The sequence below is a fragment of the Triticum aestivum genome, chromosome 3D (genome assembly GCF_018294505.1).
Source record: "Triticum aestivum cultivar Chinese Spring chromosome 3D, IWGSC CS RefSeq v2.1, whole genome shotgun sequence".
Taxonomy (NCBI): domain Eukaryota; kingdom Viridiplantae; phylum Streptophyta; class Magnoliopsida; order Poales; family Poaceae; genus Triticum; species Triticum aestivum.
The window spans coordinates 569,112,282-569,137,228 of NC_057802.1; the positions used below are offsets into that span (position 1 = coordinate 569,112,282).

At 43.5% G+C, this 24,947-nt stretch overlaps 1 pseudogene; it reads left to right on the forward strand.

The window, feature by feature from the left end:
- The window catches only part of LOC123076541 (uncharacterized), a 98,556-nt pseudogene that overhangs the window by 57,142 nt on the left and 16,467 nt on the right, over positions 1 to 24,947 (forward strand).

Below are 24,947 nucleotides of genomic sequence, written 5' to 3' on the forward strand. Positions count from 1 at the left end.
ACAAAGAGACTTTGAACAAGAAGAGATATTGGGGTCATAATCCGCGACGGACGTGATGTCTTGTCGTTATTTCTCAACGAAACCCATGGTCTGGAAGGAGAGGAAGCAGGCTACGGTGATCGAACAATGGAGGAGGAAAGTCATGATCATGATGGCTCTGACGACCGTGATGATGTCTCCGGTGACCGAACGGAGTCGGGATCATCTGTTGCAAAGTCTGGCGAGGTATATATATATATAAATTAAGCCTGTGCTGACTAGTTAATTGATGGATTAATTGTTTTGGTATGTACATATATTAACTCTTCTTTCTTCTTTTATAGCCCTCCGGGTCGAGCCAAACTTCGGTAACGAGACGAGGCCCGAAGAAAAGGTTGCGCTAGGATGAAAGGTTCACGATCAGAGAAATCGCGGGCGACGACCAACCGATTGAACCCCTCCGGACCAAGGAAGCATTTTCTGCTCAGTGCAGGGTTCTTGTTAGGGACATGATCCCGATCAGCATCCACCAATCGTATAAGCCCAAGAACGAAGACCCTCAAGTTTCTTATGTCGAAGATAGACAGAAAGATGATCTTTGGACCACGCCGAAGGAAAATTTCACCCTACCGGCAGAGGAGGATATGGATAAGCTAGTTATAGAGCCATTGGTCAAGGCTCATGCTCTCAAGGAGATGGCAGATCTATTCAGGAGGTGGATGAATGAGTTGAAATCAACGTATGACGACAAAAACAAGACTCCAGAATTCACCGTCCGATTCGAGAACATAAGAGATCACTGGGCCGCATTTGTGGCCCACAAGACATCAGAAGAAGCGTAAGAAGATGTCAGTGACAAACAAGATAAATGCTGCAAAGAAGGAGCATCACCATCGCTCGGGGTCAGGTGGCTAACTCAAAGCCCGGCCATTGTGGGACAAGGCTGAGAGTGACCGGTTTCTAAAGGGGTCAAACCAGAGACATTGAACTGGCAAGACCGTTCAATGACTAGGTTCTTCGGGGTTGGGGGAACTTTGGACCCTAAAACAGGCAAGTACTGTTGGACGGACGAGCAACTTGCAACACCCATCACGAAGCTTCAGGCAGCACAGGAAGGGACGTTCGTTCCCGACAGAGAGAACGACGAGCTCACACAGAACCTCAGGAATCCTGAGCACCATGGACGAACACGAGGCACGCCAGGCTCCGTTGCGTGGAAAGTTGGGTTTCCCAACACAGGCGGTTACAAAACCCAAGAGAGGAGGATGAAAGTGGAGCTGAGTGAATGATGTCGCTTGAAGCTACATCGGCTTTTCCCCAAAGAGGAAGGGATGATGCAGCACAGCAGTGTTAGGTATTTCTCTCAGATATGATACCAAGGTTATCAAAACAGTAAGAGAACCAAGTACCACAACGTAAACAGCCCCTGCACACAAATAACAACACCTCGCAACCCGACGTGCTAAGGGGGTTGTCAATCCCTTTCGGGGTACGACGCCTCAAGATAGACAAAGGACGTGAGATAAATTGGTAGATAGGATAAATAGATCGCGGAACAATTAAATTGCAGCAAGGTATTCTTGTATTTTTTTAGTTTAATAGATCTGAAAATAAACGCAAGAAAAAAGTAGATCGCAAGACAAATATATGTGAAAGAAGAACCGGGGGCCGTAGGTTTCACTAGTGGCTTCTCTCGAGAAAAATAGCAAACGGTGGGTGAACAAATTACTTTTGGGCAATTGATAGAACTTCAAATAATCATGACGATATCTAGGCAATGATCATTACATAGGCATCACTTCCAAGATTAGTAGACCGACTCCTGCCTGCATCTACTACTATTACTCCACACATCGACCGCTATCCAGCATGCACCTATTGTATTAAGTTCATGGAAAAACGGAGTAATGCAATAAGAACGATGACATGATGTAGACAAGATCCGTTTATCTATTGCGGCAGATATGGATCCCGTCTTTTTATCCTTAGTAGCAACGATACATACGTGTCGGTTCCCTTTCTGTCACTGGGATCAAACACCGTAAGATCGAACCCACCACTGGGCACCTCTTCCGATTGCAAGATAAATAGATCAAGTTGGCCAAACACAACCCAAATATCAGAGAAGAAATACGAGGTTATAAGAGATCACACATATAAGAGATCAAATAACTCAAATAACTTCCATGGATATAAAAAGATATAATTGATCATAAACTCGAAGTTCATCAGATCCCACGAAGCACACCGCCAAAAGACTTACATCATATGGATCTCCAAGAGACCATTGTATTGATAATCAAGAGAGAGAGATGAAGCCATCTAGCTACTAACTACGGACCCGAAGGTCTACAAAGAACTACTCACGCATCACCGGAGAGGCACCAATGGAAGTGGTGAACCCCTCCGTGATGGTGTCTAGATTGGATCTCGGTGTTCTGGACTCTGCGGCGGCTGGATGAAAATTTCGTTGACTCCCCTAGGGTTTCTGGAATATTGGGGTATTTATAGAGCAAAGAGTCAGTCCAGGGGGCACCCGAGGTGGGCACAACTCACCTGGGCACACCTGGGCCTCCTGGCGCGCCCAGGTGGGTTGTACCCTCCTCGGGGCTACCCCTAGGTGCAACCAAGGCCCCTTCTTCCTTCTCGTCCATAAAAAATCATCGTAAATTGGCGTGGCATTTGGACTCCGTCTGATACTGATTTCCTGCGATGTAAAAAACATGCAGAAAACAGCAACTGGCACTTGACACTATGTCAATAAGTTAGTACCAAAAAAGATATAAAATGACTATATAATGATTATAAAACATCAAAGATTGATAATAAAACAGCACGGAATAGTCAAAAATTATAGATATGTTGGAGACGTATCAGGATCCCGAAGCTTAACTCCAGCTCGTCCTCGAGTAGGTAAGTGATAAAACAGAATTTTTGATGTGGAGTGTTGTTTATCATGTCATATCATATTCTTTTCTTCGTAGCATGGACATTTGGGCTTTTATGTGATTCAAATCAATAGTCTAGTTTTGAAATAATAATTTAGATACTCAAGCATATCAACAAGCAACCATGTCTTTCAAAATATCAATGCTAAAACAAGTTATCCCTACCCCATCATGCTCAAACATTGATCCATTCATGAAACACACTCGAATATTAGCTACACCCAATACTTAAGCACGATCATATTTTCCCCTAGTTGGTGCTTTTATAAGAGAGGATGGAGACTCAATTTCAAAAGTAAAATATTCCATAAGTAAAAGAAAGGCCCTTCACGGAGGGAAGTAGTGATTTGTAGAGGTGCCAGAGCTCAAAGCGAAAAATCAAAGATAATAACTTTTTGGGAGGTGTATCCATCCCACTAACGAAAACGACTTGGAGCATCCCAACACTTTCCATGCTAGATATGTCATTGGCGGTACCCAAATAGAAAATAAATTTTATTCCTTTTTTCACCATAACTTTCACTTTCCATGGCTAACCGTATCCACGGGTGCCCTCCATACCAACACTTTCCAAGGAATTTATTATTTGACAACATAAAGTAAATTCATTTTTGCATTTAGGGACTGGGCATCCCTAATACCTTTTCCTTACTCTCGTGCAATGACAAGTGAATAAACACTCATTGTGAGAATAACAAATCTAGCATGGAAAATATTAGCTACCCTTTACCGTTCCATGAGTGAAACAAACACACAAAAGAGAAGTTCATTTTGAAAATTAGAGATGGAACATGCAAATTTGCTTAGAACGGCAAAAGAATACCACATATAGGTAGATATAGTGGACTCATGTGGCAAAACTGGTTTAAAAGATTTTGCATGCACAAGTAGAGGTCATACTTGCTGCAAAATGAAGGCTAGCAAAAAGATTGAGATGCGACCAACCAAGAAATGAATAATCTCATAAGCAAGCATTAAGCATAATTAATACCGAATAATGCTCCACAAGTAGGATATAATTTTCATTGCATGATTATTGACTTACGTGCATGCATAGGGAATCACAAACCTTAACACAAATATTCTTACTAGAGCACAATTACTCACCAACATGACCCACATATCACATCATCATATCTCAAAACTATTACTAAGAATCAAGTTTATTTTGTCCAATGATCTTCATGACATATATTTTTTCTTTCTTCCTTTATCCTTCTTGGATATCTATCACTTTGGGACTAATATTCATGTGTTGCTTTTCATTAGCTCAAACAAATATAAGTGAAGATCATGAGCATAACATATTTTCTTTCTCTCGAAATAATTTAAGTGAAGCAAGAGAGAATTTCTTCAAAATTTTACTAACTCTCAATTAAATATAAGTGAAGCAAGAGAACATCTTCAAAAATACTAAGCACACCGTGCTCAAAAAGATATAAGTGAAGCAGTAGAGCAAGTCCATTGCTCATAAAAATTTAAGTGAAGCATAGAGAGCAATTCTAACAAGTCATGACATAATTTTGGCTCTCTCAAATAGGTGTGTCCAGCAAGGATTGAAGACATAAAACACAAAATAAAACAAGCAAAGACACATATCATACAAGACACTCCAAGCAAAACACATATCATGTGACGAATAAAAATATAGTCTCGAGTAAAATACCGATGGTCGTTAGAAGAAAGAGGGAATGCCACTCGGGGGCATCCCCAAGATTAGTTGGTTGCTCATTCTTGGATAATAGCTTGGGATGCTGGGGCATCCCCAAGCTTATGCTCTTCTATCCTTGTTACATCCACCGTAAGATAACCCAAAACTTGAAAACTTCAATCACACAAAACTCAACAAAACTCTTGTCAGACCCGTTAGTAAAAGAAACCAAACCACTACTATAAGTGCTGTGTCAAACCAATTCTTATTTTTTGTTTGTATTATATCTACTGTATTCCAATTTTTCTATGGCAAAAACTCATCTAAGAAAACCATAGAGCCATCAAAATAAGTACACAACACAAGGAAAGCAGAATCTATCAAAACAGAACAGTATGTAGTAATCTGTAAATTTTGAATACTTTTCTAACTCCAAATATTCTACAAAATAAGGACGACCAACATAAGTTGTATATTAATCTTCTGCAAAAAGAATCAGAGCCAAATCTCTTTTCTGTGATTTATGATAATTATTTTCATGATCACAAAGTTTCTGTCTTTTTCAGCAAGATCAAACAACTATCACCCAGAAGATCCTAAAGGCATTACTTGGTACAAACACTAATTAAAACACAAAAAACAAAATCATAACATTAGAATAATTGTGTTAACACTCAAGGACAGAAAGCAAAAAGCAAAAATAAATTTTATTCATTGGGTTGCCTCCCAACAAGCGATGTTGTTTTACGCCCTTAGCTAGGCATAAAGCAAGGATCTAAGTTTTGTCATCTTTGATGCTAGATCCATAAGATGCCCTCATTATTGATTAATATGGTGGATTAATTCTTGTTCTAGGAAAGTGTTCCATACCCTTCCTCAAAGGAAATTGAAACTTAATATTGCCTTCTTTCATATCCATCACGACACCGATAGTGCGTAAAAATGGTCTACCAAGAATAATTGGACAAGATGAATTGCAATCAATATCAAGAACAATAAAATATATGGGCACATAATTTCTATTTGCAAGAATAAGAACATCATTAATTCTTCCCATAGGCTTTTTAATAGTAGAATCCGCTAAGTGCAAATTTAAAGAGCATTCTTCAATATCGGTAAGACCAAGCACATCACGTAAAGATTTCGGAATTGTAGAAACACTGGCACCCAAGTCACACAAAGCATAACACTCATAATTTTTAATCTTGAATTTGATAGTAGGTTCCCATTCATCATGCAATTTTCTAGGAATTGAAACTTCTAATTCCAATTTTTCTTCAAAAGCTATCATCATGGCATCGACAATATGTTTAGTAAAAGCTTTATTTTGTTCATAAGCATGGGGTGAATTTATCATGGATGCAACAATGAAATACAATCAATCAAAGAGGAACTATCATAATTAAATTCTTTGTAATCCAAAGTAGTGGGCACATCACTAGTTAAAGTTTTGACCTCCTCAAACCCACTTTCATCAATTTTCTCAATAAGATTTTCACCCTCCGAAATATTGGGCCGCCTTCTACCTAAAGTTGACTCTTCTCTATTCCCTTTTTCATCAATCTTATTTTTACTAAACAAGGAATCAATAGAAGAAACACCAATCATTTTAAGATCTTCATCACTTTTGCGAAAGAAATCACTAGAAAACGCTTTTTCTAAAAATTCTCTTTTAGCTCTAAGCATAGAGGTTCTTTTCTTACTTTCATCCATAGAAACATAAAGAGCTTTAATTTATTCATATACTTTAGGCACAAAAATTTTCATCTTGATATTTTCCACATCATGAGCAATTTTATCAACACATCTAGACAAATCATCAATCTTATTCAACTTTCTTCTCTGGAAGTGTTGAAAACCTTTTGTGTGTTGATAAATTCTTTAATATTATTCTCAAGATCAGAGGTATTTCTATTATTATTATTATAAGATTGATTTACTTAGGAATTACCATATTTATTAGAGTAATTACTAGGAAAAGGCCTAGGATTAAAATTACCTCTATAATCATTGTTGTTGAAATTATTGCGAGAAATAAATTTCACATCTATGGCATCACTATTTTGCTCAATCAAAGTAGAGAAAGGAATATCATTAAAATCAATAGGAGCACTTTTACTAGCAACCAATTTCATAAGAGCATCAAATTTTTCACTCAAAGAAGAAATTTCTTCAACCGAATTAACTTTTTTACTAGTAGGAGCCCTTTCGGTATCCCATTGCCATTGTGAATAATTTTCCATGATATTATCAAGCAATTTGGTGGCTTCACCCAAGGTAATTTCCATAAAAGTACCACCCGCGGAGGAATCTAAAAGATTACAAGAAACAAAATTCAATCCCGCATAAAAAATTTGTATGATCATCCAAAGATTTAACCCATGAGTTGGGCAATTCCTTAGCATCATTTTCATCCTTTCCCAAGATTGTGCAACATGCTCATGTTCAAGTTGCTTGAAATTCATGATCTGGGTTCTAAGGGAAATAATTTTTGCGGGAGGAAACTTAATGATAAAAGCATCTTTGCACTTATTCCAAGAATCGATACTATTGCGAGGCAAAGAAGAGAACCAATTTTTTCTGGATCACGCAAGGAAAACGGAAATAATTTCATCTTGACCACATCATTGTCCACATTTTTGTTCTTTTGCATAACACATAATTCCATGAAGGTATTAAGATGGGACGCGGCATCCTCATTAGGAGTACCGGAAAATTGGTCTTTCATAACAAGATTTAGCAAACAATATTAATATCACAAGTCTCCGCACTAGTGGCGGGAGGAGCAAGGGGAGTGCCAATAAAATCATTGTTGTTAGTATTTGAGAATTCACACAGTTTGGTGTTCTCTTGAGTCATGATGACCACACAACAAGATTGCACTCAAAAACAGTTCTGGCAAGAAAACGGCAAACGGAAAAAGAGAGGCGAATAAAACGGCAAATTTTTGTGAAGTGGGTGAGAGGAAACCGAGAGGAAAATAATGTAAATTGCAAGGAGATGAGATTTGTGATTAGGAACCTGGTTATGTTGAAGATCCTTCCCGGCAACGGCGCCAGAAATTCCTTTTGATGTCGCTTGAAGCTACGTCGGTTTTTTCTCCAAAGAGGAAGGGATGATGCAGCACAACAGTGGTAGGTATTTCCCTCAGATATGAAACCAAGGTTATCAAACCAGTAGGAGAACCAAGCAACCCAACGTAAATAGCCCCTGCGCACAAATAACAACACCTCGCAACCCAACGTGTTAAAGGGGTTGTCAATCCCTTTCGGGGTACAGCGCCTCAAGATAGGCAAAGGACGTGAGATAAAGTTGTAGATAGGATAAATACATCACGGAACAAATAAATTGCAGCAAGGTATTTTTGTATTTTTTAGTTTAATAGATCTGAAAATAAACGCGAGAAAAAATTAGATCGCAAGGCAAATATATATGAAAGAAGACCCGGGGGACGTAGGTTTCACTAGTGGCTTCTCTCAAGAAAAATAGCAAACAGTGGGTGAACAAATTACTGTTGGGCAATTGATAGAACTTCAAATAATCATGACGATATCCAGGCAATGATCATTACATATGCATCACGTCCAAGATTAGTAGACCGACTCCTTCCTGCATCTACTACTATTACTCCACACATCGACTGCTATCCAGCATGGATCTAGTGTATTAAGTTCATGGAAAAACGGAGTAATGCAATAAGAACGATGACATGATGTAGACTAGATCCGTTTATCTATTGCTGCAGATATGGATCCCGTCTTTTTATCCTTAGTAGCAACGATACATACGTGTCGGTTCCCTTTCTGTCACTGGGATCAAGCACCGTAAGATCGAGCCCACTACCTGGCACCTCTTCCCATTGCAAGATAAATAGATCAAGTTGGCCAAACAAAACCCAAATATTGGAGAAGAAATACGAGGCTATAAGAGAGCATGCATATAAGAGATCAAAGAACTCAAATAACTTTCATGGATATAAAAAGATATAACTAGTCATAAACTCAAAGTTCATCGGATCCCAACAAACACACCGCCAAAAGACTTACATCACATGGATCTCCAAGAGACCATTGTATTGATAATGAAGAGAGAGAGAGAGAGAGAGGAAGCCATCTAGCTACTAACTACGGACCCGAAGGTCTACAAAGAACTACTCACGCATCATCGGAGAGGCACCAATGGAAGTGGTGAACCCCTCCGTGATGGTGTCTAGATTGGATCTCGGTGTTCTGAACTCTGCGGCGGCTGGATGAAAATTTTGTCGACTCCCCTAGGGTTTCTGGAATATTGGGGTATTTATAGAGCAAAGAGTCGGTCCAGGGGGCACCCGAGGTGGGCACAACCCACCTGGGCGTGCCTGGGCCTCCTGGCGTGCCCAGGTGGGTTGTCCCCTCCTCGGGACTCCCCTGGGTGCAGCCAGGGCCCATTGTGTTCCTTCTGGTCCATAGAAAATCATCGTAAATTGGCATGGCATTTGGACCCCTTCTGATATTGATTTCCTGCGATGTACAAAACATGCAGAAAACAGCAACTGGCACTTGGCACTATGTCAATAGGTTAGTACCAAAAAATGATATAAAATGACTATATAATGATTATAAAACATCCAAGATTGATAATAAAACAGCACAGAATAGTCAAAATTTATAGATACGTTGGAGACGTATAAGCGAACTGCAGAAGCTAAATGCAAGGGTACGAAAGCTAGAGGAATGACAAGCTATTGAGAACCAACGAGATCTTGCCCAAGCTACCCCAGAAGCTACCCTACCATCTCAGGGGAGAAGCAGCATGGCTTCCACCAAGCTCGTTCGGCAGCATGACTTCACGGCTCCTAGCAACCCCGTGGATGCTATCACGGAGTCACACCAGTGCCAGCTTATGACGCAATGGCAGAACCTCAAAGTGTTCCCTCCTGAACCTGAAACAACTTTTCACTGCCTTCCGATTCCACAAGGCTATGCTGTTGTGATGGTGGATGAAATAACGGAGGGATTTGAGGAGCTCCAGCTTGACCACCATACAGGTGAAGGGGAGACTCATCTGGGTCTTGCTCTGAAGACTCCATGTCTATCGCCGAAGGAGCACATCAAGCTTCTGAACTTCACGCCTCCGCTTGCTCCTCCTCCTCCGGCGAGTCAGCTGGGCACTCCGCCTCCTCCGCCTCCTCCTCCTCCTCCGGCGAGTGATCAGGGCACTCCACCTCCTACTCCGGCGCGTGAGGGCGGCACTCCGCCTCCTTCTCCGGCTGCTCCGGCGCGTCCGAGCAGCCCGCCTCCTCCTTCGCCTCGTCGCCAACGGCTGAACACAGACGCCGCCGCTCAGGCTGCTCCGGCACGTCGGACCACTCCGCCTCCTTCTACAACTCGTCAGCAGCAACGGAAGAGAGCTGCCACCGCTCCGGCGTCTAGCAGTACAGCCAAAGGCGGGTGGCAATACAGATTCGGTCCATCTCTCAAGCTTGTAGAGAAGTTACCATACGAGATGACCGTGGAGGAAAACGAGCAGATCGTTCAAGTCCAAGTGAAGGACTTCTTTGAAACGAAAAGAGCTATGCAACATCCACCTCCGGAGGAGAAGATAGATCCGGTGAAAGCGAAGTGCACACTCAATGCCCTGAAGCGACCACCACCGCGTTCGCCAGATAACAACCATCTCCGCTGTCTTAAAAAGACAGTGCAAGAAGCGCGCTAGTCGGGAAGTACTTCAATTGACAAAAGGTTAAAAGAATGAAGAAGTGGGAAAAAATTCCCCAACTCGGAGAACAGGAGAACCAATCATTCCCCCCGCTCAAGGTGTCTAGCGATATCGTCGCAAATCAGCCGCTGCTGCCCGGTTTCACTATTGGTGATTAGCTGCCCGACGATGTAGAATTTGATACGATGGAGGTGGACGAATTCAAATACCATTACGGGAAGCCTCTCGTCAAAGATACTCTTGCTCTAACAACGATGATGCGAAGATTCCATGACTGGTACATGAAAACCTGCAGCAAGTCTGGGAAGGATGCTTTTTCGATGCTGATTAAAGAGGACCACAACTTCATTGGCCAAGAACTGTTAACTGTTGATTTTGATGAGTTTTTCCAGTTCTACAATCAGCAGGCCCTCGACAAATCACTTGTGGCTTGCTACTATCTATAAGTACTACTTTCTGTAATTAAGTCTCTATATATATAGCTCAGCTCTTTCATTGCATGTATATATAATTATCCTCACTATATTATGCACATTGAATATTGTCGAATGCAGAAAAGCACAAATCTATGATATAGGGTTCATTAACCCAAATGTCATACATGAATACACGGTCAAAAAAACCCGAAGAGACCGAGGACAACTTGCTCAAATTGTTGCTCAAAAATCAAACCAAACATAAATACTCTTTCCATACAACTTCAAGTGAGTGTTACACTGTCTTGTCCATATTCGGTTTCCCTTATTACTTCGAGGTTATTGTCATGTAACTGATGAGTTGTGCGTGCATGCGCAGCTTCCACTTTATTCTCCTACTGATTAAGCTTCAGAAGGGAGAAGTTAGGGATGAAAATGGAGTGAAAACTTTTTGTTTTTTCGGAGGCAAAATGGAAACGAAGAGGAAATATGAAAACGGAAATGGAATTTTGCGAAACAGAAGCGGAAATGGGATTTTTTATGCGAAAATGGAAACAAAAATGGAACGGTGTTTCCCAGTGGAATATGCATGGAAACATAACTTTATGTTTCTGTGAATATGAAATTTCTGTTTTTACTATACACTTATGGCTTCTTTGTAGCCCAACCACCAAAGAGAACGCAATGACACAATTAGTAGAATGGATCTCAGGCCCAACTTCTACTACAACACATGTAATCAGATTGACCCTATACGCAATTGTCCATTACTACTACAATACTACGCTAAGTTGCTAACATAACGATATTATTTTAGAGCCATGTTAACAACTCATTAAATTTGTTTGTTTTTGTCTGTATTTCTCTATGATTCAAGGTGTTTTTAAGTTCCGATCAATGCCCACTTTTGTTTCCGTATCCGCTTTGTATCTGCTCTGTGTCCATCACCGGTAGTATCTGTTTCCGTTTTCATTTCCGGTGTTCTCGTATTCGTTTCCGCTTCTGCAAAAAAATATGAAAATAAATATGGTAGCACTCAGTTCCGTCCGTTTCCGCTCCGTTTTCATCCCTAGGAGAAGGAACCGTCTTAGACTCAAGACGAAAAGATCCCGAGGACTATGCGGACATGACTGGAATGCTCCAGAAGTAAGTTCAATCGATCATTATCGCACCATATTGGCAACTTTGTTCATTTCCTGATGTCAAGTAATTATTTTCTTTGTCTGGCAGAGTTTGGAAAAAGTTCAGCGCAATTTCTCCGGGACTGCCGACCGAGCTGACATTTAAACAACCGAAAGTAAGTACTATACCTAGTTTCGCGCATCTCCCATTGATTGTAGCTAGTTTCATCAGTACCATTTAGCATGCTTGCTTATCAGTTTGATTGACCTCTATTTCTCGTAAAGTGCTTGTGGCAGGAACAAGGAAATGATTTCTGTGGATACTACGTTTGCGAGTTCATCTACAACGAGACGGCCAAGAATAAGTGGGGCTACATTGAAAAACAATATCAAGTGCGTAAGCAAAAATATTCATAATTGTATTTTATTACCATCATTTGTATTGAGTTTCATTCATGCACATGTATTGACCCTCTTCTTCGATTTAGATCTGGCAGCTGCGGGATGAGCTCCTACCACATGATCGCATAAAAGCAATTCAAGAGGAATTGGCGTGATTCTTTCTTGACCACATCATCAAGAAATCGGGACAATACCATGTGGCACTTGACTTCATACTTTAAGGATTGTAATAGATCTTATATTGTATATATGTAGCTAGTAGCGTCGAATATATATAAGAAAACTTGTTGTTCAACCAATCTCTCGGAGAAGGAGAGGTCGATCACTTCTCTCTGTATATGTTCATGACGATCTTCTGTACTTAATGGTTTCCTTCATTTTCTTACTAGCTAGCATGTCGAGTCCTCTATACGTATAGTACGTAGCTTCGACCAAGCACGGAGATAAGAGAGGTCTCTTCTCTCTATTAGCTAGCTAACACAATATATGAAACCCCTAATTAAATTAACCCTCCAAAACCCCCAACCCCCCCCCCCCTTCAAAAAAAACAAAAACCCCAGCCTCTGAACTGCTGACGCGTGGATGCTTTTTGGTCCCAGTAATGCCCAAACCGGTACTAAAGGTCATGGACTTTAGTACCGACCCTTTAGTCTCGGTTGCATAACCGAGACAAATGGGCATCTGGAACCGGGACAGATGGGCGTTTTTCTACTAATGTTTATATTTATCGAGATGTATCGATTTCAGAGTTGATCTACCTCGAGATTGTAATGTGTGGTCTACCTCTAGGGCTAGGTGAATGATTTTATATTGATGGCCCCTCTCCGGGCTAAACCCTATGGCTTATATACACGCCAGGGAGGGTACGTATCTAGGCTTATAAGGTCGGTAACTAAGAGCTAGGGGTGACAGAAATCTTGGAGTATACGTCAAGTCTTTGGGGGAGGCAGTGTTGATCACGCCTCCTGTACGCAGCCTCCGGAGTCCATCTTGATCACCAATGAAGGCTCATCGGCCCAACCCGACGAGAATGGGCCGACTGGGTTAGCACCCCCCGATCTAGGACACTGTCAGTCGGGCTTGGCGGGCCACCCGGCCGGCTTTTATGCCCGGGAACTGCTTTTCCACGCGGGTTTAATGTAGGCGTTTGAATGCGGCGAGGAGGCGTGTTCAGCCGGGCATGCAGCGGATGGCTCCCTCGGCCGGCTCGCCCCTACAATGGCGGAGGCAGTGAGAGGTCGCGTCTGCCCTGAGCCGCCTTGAAGGTGGAGCGGCATGCTCTACAGCGGTGTGAATGCGGGTAGCTGACCACGAGCGGGAAGCGCACGAGTGCAGGACGGTCAGAAGCAGGCGTGATAGCAGTCCGAACTCACGCAAACCTCCCCTAGGTTCTTCTCCGATTTGTGGGAGAAAACGCGTCCGGACCGTGCCGTGGACCAATACCGGACCGCGTCAGATGGCTTCCATGGTCCGGACGTACTGCCCGGACTGATGCGGGAGGTTTGCGAGTCGGCCTTCGAGATGCCCTTATTGACTATTATTACCTTTTCCAGTACCAGAACATTGTGACCGTGAGGGAACATATCAACAAATAAAAACGGTGAACCAACCTGCAGTTTGATGGTTAGGGGGACAGTGGTATTCCCAGGCTATCAGAGTTCAAGTTATAGACTTGACATTGGTTCTCGCACTATTGTTGAATTTATTTAAGGCCTTCCGGTGATGTGTATTAAGCAGAGACGAGACGTTCTCGTCGACTATGAAGACGTCAGTGCCGACTTCGTCAACGTCAAGAAGATGTGTTGGCTCAGTCTATCGGGGGTGATCATAAAGATAGGGTGCGCATGTGTGCATTTCTATGAATGATTGTATGCTCAGGTATGTGTAGTGACTTTGATTGTACTGTGTTAAAAAAACAGAAACTGCCCGTGTTGTCCCGATCCACCGAGCGACACTGTCGGGCTTGCTCAGGCGGCTGACGGCGGCGGGGCTCCGTTCGTGTGGCCGATCGGACTCGGATGACGATCTGTTGACAGCGACTTGAGGCAGTGGATGCAGCGCCTCCGTGCATCTTGTGTGGTGCATTTTATTCTCTCCCTGCTGGCGTTTGCATGCTGCGGCTGCACCATGCGTTGGAGAAAAGGAGGGTGCAGTGTGATGTGGTGGTGGCCATGTGGCAGATGGCGCAGCCGCCATCCTTGCAGACGGCGGGTGGCTGGCCCAACTCGTCGAAATGGATGCGACGTTTGGCCTCAAGAAAGTTTTATAATCCCTTTGTTTCGTACGCCAAGTTACACAGTAGTTCCTTCGGCGGCTCCGAAGTAAATCGATCCAATCCATCTACGACCTAGCTCCACGCAAAGCTCACACACATACGGCTGGAGTTCCAAATCAATCAAGCCGCCTGTGTGCTAGCTTCCTTGGGCTAGCTTGCACAGGTGTATAGCTCCAGGGCTGAGTCGATCTAGCACTCTAAAACCAAACAATCATGTGTGGCACTCATCAATTGATCTGTTTTGTGAAACCTGAAACTAAACTGGACAACAAACAATCCAGAGAATTTCGGAGAACACTATCCTCAACTTCAGCTGATTCTATCAAAAAAAAAGGAACATAAACCCAGTTAACCATCTACTCATATCACACCAGTAGAAAACGGGCCTTTAGTCCCGGATCCAGAGGCCTTTAGTCCCGGTTCTGGAACCGGGACTAAAGGGTCGGGACTAAAGCGCGTAACCTTTAGTCCCGGTTGGGACTAAAGGAGCTCCACGTGGCCGGTTTCTGGAGCTCCATCTTTAGTCCCGGTTGGTAACAAATAATTTTTTGAAATTTGGTTTTTCTTTTTTTTGAAAAAATGATTTTTTTTAAATTTTCAAATTTCTGAATTATTTGACAATTTAATCTCTAATCACCCCTCATGATTGCTCAAGTATGGACCACTTATTTCAAATCGTCTAACTTCCCGACCGGTCACCCATCCTCTGACTACTCCAGCCTGAGCATGCTTAACTTCCGAGTTCTATTCCCCTTCGTTTCCAAGTCTGCACTTGTTGCTGTCAATCCTATTAACCCTTAGGAGTTGAACTTGAGCCGTTTCACCGTTTGTGTTTGAAACTATTATTCTTAAAACCAATAATTATTTAGTAACACTAATATTTCTTGAAAAAGTAGTTTGACCATAGTTTGACCATAGTTTGACCAAAGTCAAAAAAAGCTGAAATTTGAGCATATCTTTTTTCCTTTCAGAATTTGAGGATTCTAAATATTTGCAAAACGGCCTACGGCGGTAGAAATCGGAACCGGATTTTCCTGCTGAGCGTTTTGATATATTATAAGTTTTATTTCGACATCGTATGCAAAAGTTATAGCCGTTTTACTTTTTCATAACACTTTTTTGCAAAACATGTCCAAATTTAAGTTTTTTAATTTTCCTAACTAGTACATTTAGTAACGAAAGTACATCTCAAAGGATTTTAGTTTTTGAAGTTTTTGCCATTTTCTTTTGTTTTTTTCAAAAATGAAATGGCGATACACGGGGAGGGGGGGAGTGGTAGAGTTTGAACCCCATTAGTCCCGGTTTGGGACACCAACCGGGACTAAAGGGCGTGGGCATCACACCCTCTAGTCCCGGTTGGTGTCTCAAACCGGGACTAAAAATCTTTAGTCTCGGTTTGAGACACCAACCGGGACTAAAAGGCATCGCACCCTTTAGTCTCGGTTTGAGATACGAACCGGGACTAAAGGACATCGCACCCTTTAGTCCCGGTTCGTGTCTCAAACCGGGACTAAAGGTCCGAATTGAATCGGGACTAATGCCTTCCCGACGCCATAGCCGCTCGAACCGGGACTAATGCTCACATTAGTCCCGGTTTGTCCCGGTTTGTAAGCAAACCGGGACTAATGTGTCCATTAAGTTTGGACCAAAGCTCTGTTTTCTACTAGTGTCATCACATTCTTCATCTTCGCTCCTCGGATTTTATCAGAATTAATTTCATTGAATGATGTGTACATATCTGTTGAGACTCAACTACTCCAGTTTATTTAATGACAGCCGCACATATCTGTTGCTGTTATGGTATAAACAGCTCAAACAGCAGCAGTAAACCATTACCTACCCTCCTCAACTATCTCAAGGAAGGTCGTAACAACTTGTATTTGAATATACATTATTCATTTACATTCCAAATCTGTCATAACAGCCCGTGCTACATAGAAGTCATTCAATCATGACGTGACTACATTTACATGGATCTTGGCTACGTATGATGATATTCCTACAGTGGTCATTTTACACTGGTTAATCAATCGTCTGCTCGAAACACCACTGTGCCACTTGCTCTGTTACTAGGATTGTTGCGGTTAGTCTATAGCTAAAAATGTAGTTTCAGTTACAAGAAATAGCCTGAACATATACTGTTGACAGTACCACAGTTAAAACTGCATTAATTACTACAGTATTAATACTGACAACTAGTCCCTCCGTTCCTAAATATTTGTCTTTCTAGAGATTTCAACAAGTAACTGCATACGGAGCAAAATGAGTAAACCTACACTCTAAAATATATCTACATACATCCGTATGTTGTGTCCATCTGAAATGCCCAGAAAGACAAATATTTGGGAACGGAGGGAGTAACAACTAGGTTTCTTAATTTGCTACCTTTCAAGTAACAGCTACCACAACAACTTACAACTAAAATACCAGTGTTCCATTTCCTAGAATGTTGCATCGTAGAAAAAATGAAACTCTAAACAAACGACCCATTCACTCGTATATTTAGTTTCCATGCCGCTTACACACATTCAGGCTAAATTAATCCCCACTAGTACTACGATAAACAAGCAAAAGACAAAGGGAATGAAATGAAACATAACATGCATGCATGTTTACCCAGCAGAAGGGATACAATAACCACAGGTATACACATAGCATGGTGCAAGATAAGATGGCAATGTTTCAGGCTCATTTCACTGCCTGTCTGTGAACCAATTCCCTTTACAAGATATTTGTCTTGCGGTGCCAATTGTAAAAAAGTTGACATATTTATCGCTGCAGACCTCATACTCCCTCCGTCCCAAAATAAGTGTCTCGAGTCCCAAAATAAGTGTCTCGACTCTAGTACAACTTTGTACTCACTACCGGAACAACGTACGATGCCGACGGCCGCAGCTATAAGGTGTCGAGCATCTAGCCCTGCCACCTTGCCCGCTGAATAGAGGCAACTTGGGTTTATACTTGGATTATTCTATATTGTATCGAGACACCTTCTTGTGCAGCGTGGGAACATGGTTCGGATAGTACGTTGTCCCGAGGTCTGCCACCTCCTCTAAGATAACTGCCTCAGCTATGGAAGCTTCAATCTTAGCTTTGTTTCCACATTTCTATCTCAGATGCTTGTTCTGTCTCTCAGGGCCATATTGCCAACGATTCTGCACAGCCCCCCCCCCCCCCCAACAATACCTCGTTTGCGAGGTGCAAAATGAGATGTATCATCGGAGTAAAGAAGCCTGGCGGGAAGATCTTCTCTAGTTTGCACATCAACTCCGGCGCCTTCTTATGCATTTCTTTTATCATCTCGGGACAGACTTCTTTAGCACAAAGCGTGCGAAAGAAATGGCTTAGTTCTGCAAGCACAGGACAGACACGCTCGGGAACATAGCCTCGAACCATCACCGGCATAATCCGCTCAATCCATAATTTTTTCATGATAGTCATGACTCTTGAGCCCGGTCGCTTTGCCCGTTAAAAGATTGATCCCTTACTTATAATCGATGCATAACCATCAGTGAACTTCACGACGTGTTTCAGCCACTTGAATGCCTCCATCTTATTATCCTTTTTAAGTATGAAGTCAGCATCTCGTTTGAACCAAGATTTTCGACCGCTTGTGGGAGGCTACATGTTTAGACGTGGTCTATCACAAATACTCTGTTGATCGACTCTAGCATTACCATTATCCTTTGTCTTATCAGGAATGTTGAGGATCGTGTGAAAAAGGGCCTCTACGACATTCTTTTCAGTGTGCATCACGTCAATGTTATATGGAAGTTTGAGGTCCTTGAAATAGGGAAGCTACGTGAAGGTGGTAATGTGAGTCCAGTTGTGCGTCTCACCATATCTTTCAAAACCTTTGGCTTTCCATTTGCCTTTTCCTTTGCCCTCGCCCTCGCCGTCGCCTGTCGCTTTGGCTTTGCCTTTGCCTTTCCCTTCGTCGGCAAGCTTAAGAGCTTTCAGGTGAGCAAGCACATCCACAATAGAAAACGTTGGAATCTCTTTTACTTCATGGACGACTAGGCATTTTGTGAAGTTCTTCTTGTCGTCCCTGTCAGGATGGTCTGGAGGGAGGAACTGTCGATGCAGGTCAAATGCAACATACCTGCCACCCTTCTTCAGCCAAATGAAACACAAGGCCTGCATGCACACTGGGCAAGGCATCTTTCCACTTGTACACGATCTGCAGAATAGGGCATAGCCGGGAAAGTCATGCATGCAATACTATAGCCAAACTTTCACCAAGAAATTTTTCTTCAGATGCCGGTCGTATGTCAACCTTGGGAAGTACCAAGAATGGTGCAAATCATCCACCAACGGCTGCATAAACACACTCAAATTCTTCCCCGGATATTCAGGTCCCGGAATTATAAGCGACGGGAACATGGTCTTGCGTTGCATTATGGCGCCAGGAGGGAGATTGAGCGGAATAACAAACACGGGCCAGCAGCTGCATGGATTGGACGACATACCATATGGATTGAACCCATCACCTGATATAGCAATTCTGACATTCCCAGCCTCGGCGGCTTCCTCAGGGTATTCTGTATCGAATGACCTCCATGCTTCACCTTCTGATGGATGTACGATTTTATTTGGATGATACCTTTTCCCTTCCTTGTGCCACTTCATCATTTTGGCAGACTCCTCAGTGATGAAAAGGCGCTGCAGTCTTTCTATGAAATGAAGATACCGAAGAACCTTTGCAGGGATTTTTAGCTGCTTCTTCTCACCCTGCTCATCGACCACCTCAATATACCGAGAGGAACCGCACTTCCTAGAGTAGTTGTCACTCGCATACTCATGCCTAAAAAAAGGAAATTCTTTGGACAAACATGTATTTTCTCATAATCCATGGAGAGCGCCTTCATGATTTTCTTCGTACCGTACATGCTTTTCAGCAGTTCATGGCCCTCGGGGAAGTTGTTAGCCCATACTCCCATAAATGCTTCGAAGCAACCTCGGCTACAGCCGTACTCGGCCTTGACTATCATCAGTTGTGAGATGGCATCTAGCTGAGAGACTTTGGCACTCTCATAAAGAGGTTTCTTTGACAAGGCCTAGATATCCAGGAAGGCCTTTGCGGTTTCCTTCGGCTCCTCCGTTCATTCGCTTAATGTGACGGAGGTGTCGGCTGTGCAGCAAAGACATCATTTAGCATGTCTCTAACTCCATCGTCCTCACAACCAGCGATGCGTTGTCGTATCACCTCCTCTCTACCATGGTCCCGCTGGGCAAAGTTTATCGGCATGCTAAAGTTTGGCATAAATCCATGCGTGTGAAGGTGCTTAGTCATCTCACTCTTATCTATGCGCATACGTCTCTTACATTTGGCACAAGGGCATTCTGGCACAATTCCCATTGGACTACGGAATATCTCTTTCAAGAACACATTGGTTTTCTCAACCCACTCTGTTGTTACTTGATTCCGACAAAAAACCACTATACATCCACTGATTATCAGCCATCTCTGCTTGGTTGGAAGCCACAAAACAAAATTAAGGATTCATTTAAATTACCCAGATCAATGTTTTATTTTTTACAGGGTTGATGAGAAACGTCATTTAATCCACTTACATCTCTAATAGGTAAAGATAGGTCCTAATCCCACCCGAGAATGTGTAGATTGAGTACGCTGCCATGCTCTACCTCATTCCGAGACAAAATTTCGGCAGCACCTCCCCGTTGTTCTCCAAATACACGTCTCGGCAAAATGCTGGGAGAATGTGCATCCGGAGAACAACGGGGAGGTGCCGCCGAAATCCTGTCTCAGAACGGGGTAGACCATGGACAACGTACCCAATCTACACATCATCGGGTTGTCCTTGGAAAACGCTAGACAATCCGAAAGAGCAGCGATGATAAATATGCAATTGAATGCATATTTATCAATACAACCCTTTCGGACGGGAGGCGCCTAGGTTATGCGACTTGATGTGAAAATGAAATCTAGTGACATGGAAAAAAGCGGACAAGGTGATGGAATTGTTTCTCACCCTCCGATGTAGAGGATGTAGTCAATCAAAGGAGGGACAATCGTGGACCAACACCTCCAATGTCGATGATCACTCCACAAAGATGGACACCACAAATCCTGTTAATTCCATCGAGTGAAAAAAATTAGGTCATCACCTCACATTAAGAATTGGCACAACATTATGAATCAACATGAAACAACGTGTCAAATTGCAATAAAAGCTTCATTAACTATTTTATAAACTAAGTGTCTCGAATTGCTTCTTATGAATCAACATGACCTAAGACTAACTTGACCAAATACTAACTTGACCCATATCCATCCATCTATCACAAACTTAACCAACATCTATTCATCTATATTTTAGAAACTAAGTGATAAAGCATCTAACAATATACATCTATCTATCTAGCATCCATGCATCTAATATCCATTCATCCATGCATCTAATATCCATTCATCTTGCATCTATATCCATTCATGCATCTAACAGTGGCATGTAACAATATCCATTCATGCATCTAACAAATGAAAAAACTTAAAAAAAAAGAAGGCTCACCGTGGGACGTCGCGGACGTCGGTGCAGCGGGCAAGCAGGGAGTCCGGGGGCCGGGGTAGGGCGGAGGGGAGTTGGGGCCACCACTGCAGGGTGTCGGCGGCGGCGGTCTCCGAGCCCGGGCTGGCGCGGCAAAGGCTCGAGCAGGAGAGGGAGGGGGCGGGGGCGGGGCGGCGTCGACGACGTGGACGGGGTTGGGGCGGCTGCAGGGTGGATGGGGTGACTGGGGTGGGGTGGTGGTGGGGGTGGGGTGGTGGCGGTAAGGGATGAGGTGGAGTAGGCGGCAGCGGTGCGCACGGGTGGGGTCGAGTGGGGGTCGAATGGGACGGCGGCGGCGCGGGTGGGGGTCGAGTGGGGCGGCGGCGGAGTCGGGGTGGAGCCGGGCGGTGGCAGCCGGGTGGGGGTCGAGTGGGGCAGCGGCGGCGGCACGACAGGGCGGGTGGGGCGGGGTTGGGGCTAGGGTCGGGCGTGTGGATGGAATGAGTGGTGGGAATTGCCCCACGGATGGAGAAGGCGCGATGTGCCGACTGCAACACCATTGGCATACTTTGGCACGCCACGTGTCACCTATGCCGACGCCGTCGGCATAGATAGGAGGTCAGCAGATTAGAAAATAGTCCCACCTCGCCCAAAGACAAGTAATATGACCAGTTTAAATAGTTGGCTAATCCAAACGAAGCAAGCACCGGTATTCATTAGACTTCCGTTAAGAAAACAGACAATTACGGTGAAACTTTTAGTGCTCGGGCATGGCACTGTGCCCGGGCACTGAAGGTTTCATGCTACCTCTTGAGCTTGCGTTGAGTTTCCCTTGAAGAGGAAAGGGTGATGCAGCAAAGTAGCGTAAGTATTTTCCTCAGTTTTGAGAACCAAGGTATCAATCTAGTAGGAGACAACGCACAAGTCACCGAATACCTGCACAAACAATCAACAACTTTCACCCAACGCGATAAAGGGGTTGTGAATCCCTTCACGGTCACTTGCAAAAGTGAGATCTAATAAAGATAGATAAACGGTAAAGTAAATATTTTTGCTATATTTGTTTTATAGATTGGAGAGTAAAGATTGCAAAATAGTAGATCGAAAACTAGCAAGATTTAAACGAGATTCAATAATATGGAAAAGAGACCCGAGGGCCATAGGTTTTACTAATGGCTTCTCTTTAGATAGAAAATATTACGGTGGGTGAACGAATTACTGCCGAGCAATTGATAGAAAAACGCATAGTTATGACGATATCTAAGGCAATGGTCATGAACATAGGCATCACGTCCGTGTCAAGTAGACCGGCTCTTGCATGCATCTACTACTATTACTCCACACATCGACCACTATCCAGCATGCATCTAGAGTATTATGTTCATAAAGAACGAGTAACGCATTAAGCAAGATGACATGATGTAGAGGAATTAACTCAAGCAATATGATGAAAACCACTTCTTTTTATCCTCGATAGCAACAATACAATACGTGGCTTGCTGCCTCTACTGTCACTGGGAAAGGACACCACAAGATTGAACCCAAAGCTAAGCACTTCTCCCATTGCAAGAAAGATCAATCTAGTAGTCCAAACTAAAGCGATAATTCGAAGAGACTTGCAAAGATATCAAATCATGCATATAAGAATTCAGAGAAGAACCAAATAATATTCATACATAATCTTCATCATAAATCCACAATTCATCGGATCTCGGCAAACACACCACACAAGAGTATTACATCGGATAGATCTCCAAGAACATCGAGGAGAACATGGTATTGAGAATAAAAGAGAGAGAAATAACATCTAGCTAATAACTATGGACCCGAAGGTCTGTGGTAAACTACTGACGCTTCATCGGAGAGGTAATGGTGTTGATGTAGAAGCCCTCCGTGATCGAATCCCACTCCGGCAGGACGCCGGAAAAGGCCCCAAGATGGGATCTCACGGGTACAGAAGGTTGCAGCGGTGGAAAAGTGGTTTTGTGGCTCTCCTAGATGTTTTCAGGGTATAAGAGTATATATAGGTGAAGGAACTAGGTCAGGGGAGATACGAGGGGCCCACGAGGGTTTGGGGCGCGCCCTACCCCCTGGACGCGCCCTCCTGCCTCGTGGCCGCCTTGTTGCCTCTCCGACTTCATCTCCAAGTCTTCTGGTTTGCTTTCGGTCCAAGAAAAGATCATCGCGACGGTTTCATTCCGTTTGGTATTCCTTTTCTGCAAAACTCTAAAATAGGCAAAAAAAATAGAAAACTGGCACTAGGCCCTTGGTTAATAGGTTAGTCCCAAAAATAATATAAAATAGCATATAAATGCCTATTAAACATCCAAAATAGATAATATAATAGCATGAGACCTTCAAAAATTATAGATACGCTGGAGACGTATCAAGCATCCCCAAGCTTAATTCCTGCTCGCCCCCAGCGGAGCTAGGTGTCAGCATTGAAAAAGAAGGTGATTGATGGTTTCACATTGGCTGCAGAAGGGGCAGGCGGCAGAAGTGGCAATGACCCGTCTGAAGCATCGAGCGTTCGTGAACAGGCGGTCCTTGTTGGCGAGGCAGACAAAAATTCTGCATTTATTCGGGGCATAGTTTCTCCAAATGGCCGGCGCAAGGTTGTCCATGGGCCGCGACTTCCAAACCGACTGGTAGGCCAGCTTAGTGGTTAACGGTTTGCCTGCATCCCTCGAAATTCTTCTGTCAGCAACCTGCAAATTCATGTTACCGAAGCCAGTACATTGCGGAGTTCAGCAAGCTTGCATTCGGCCGTATGAGACAGCCTGGGGGTCAGGTCTAAGTTTAGGTTGTTCGAGCCCAGAGCACGAGCCACCGGAGTGTGGATCCTATTGGAGTGAGAGAACAGTGACGGGAAATGTTGTGCTAGGGTTTGGGTGGCGTTAGGAAGCCAAAGGTCGAGCCAGAATGAGGTAGAAGCACCATTGCCAAGTTGCACTCGAGTGTTTGAACGAAAGAAATCAAGGCCTTTCATGATATCCTGCCAAATAGGAGTAGAATGACTAGCGTCAATGCCCACGTCATGGATGTTAGACCAGCCGTACTTGGAGACAAGGTAAGTAGGTTCTCGCGTAGTTGCCCCATCGTGAAGCTTGGAAATATGTTTGAGGAGGAGGCAAAGATTCGTTTGCGTTAGAGATAGGAAGCCGAGGCCTCCATTAACGAAAGGAGCGCACACAATGTCCCAAGTCACTTTGCAATTACCTCCGATAACCGTATCCTGGCCCGTCCGGAAGAAGGCCCTACAGCGTTTCTCAATCTCGTGCACAGTGCCAGCGAGAAGAAGAAGACTCATAGCGTAGATTGGCAATGCCCGAAGAACGGAGCGGACGAGAATTGCCCGCCCGGCCAAGGACAAGCACTGGTAGAGAAAAGGCCTTTAGTCCCGGTTCGCAAAGGCCTTTAGTCCCAGCTGTGCAACCGGGACTAAATATGCGCGACTAAAGACCCCCCGTTAGTCGCGCCTCTTACGAACCGCGACTAAAGGCTTTAGTCCCGGTTCTCGTGGCTAACCGGGACTAAAGGCCCGTCCTTTAGTCCCGGTTCTCGTGGCTAACCGGGACTAAAGGCCTCCTCCGCAGGTTTAAACCTGGTTTTTTTGCGAATTTTTTTATTTTTTTTTATTTTCAAATTTCTGAATTATTTTAACCTCTAATCTCTAATCACCACCCCTCATCACTGCTTAATTTATCCTCTAATCTCTAATCACCCCTCATCATTCCAAATCATCTAACTTCCCGGACGGTCACCCATCCTCTCACTACTCCAGCCTGAGCATGCTTAACTTCCGGGTTCTATTCTCCCTCGTTTCCAAGTCTGCACTTGTTGTTTTCCTGACAATAGTAGGATGTCAATTCTATTAACCCTCAGGAATTTAGCTTGAGCATGAAGTGACACATTTCACTGTTTGAGTTTGAAACTATTGTTTTAAAAA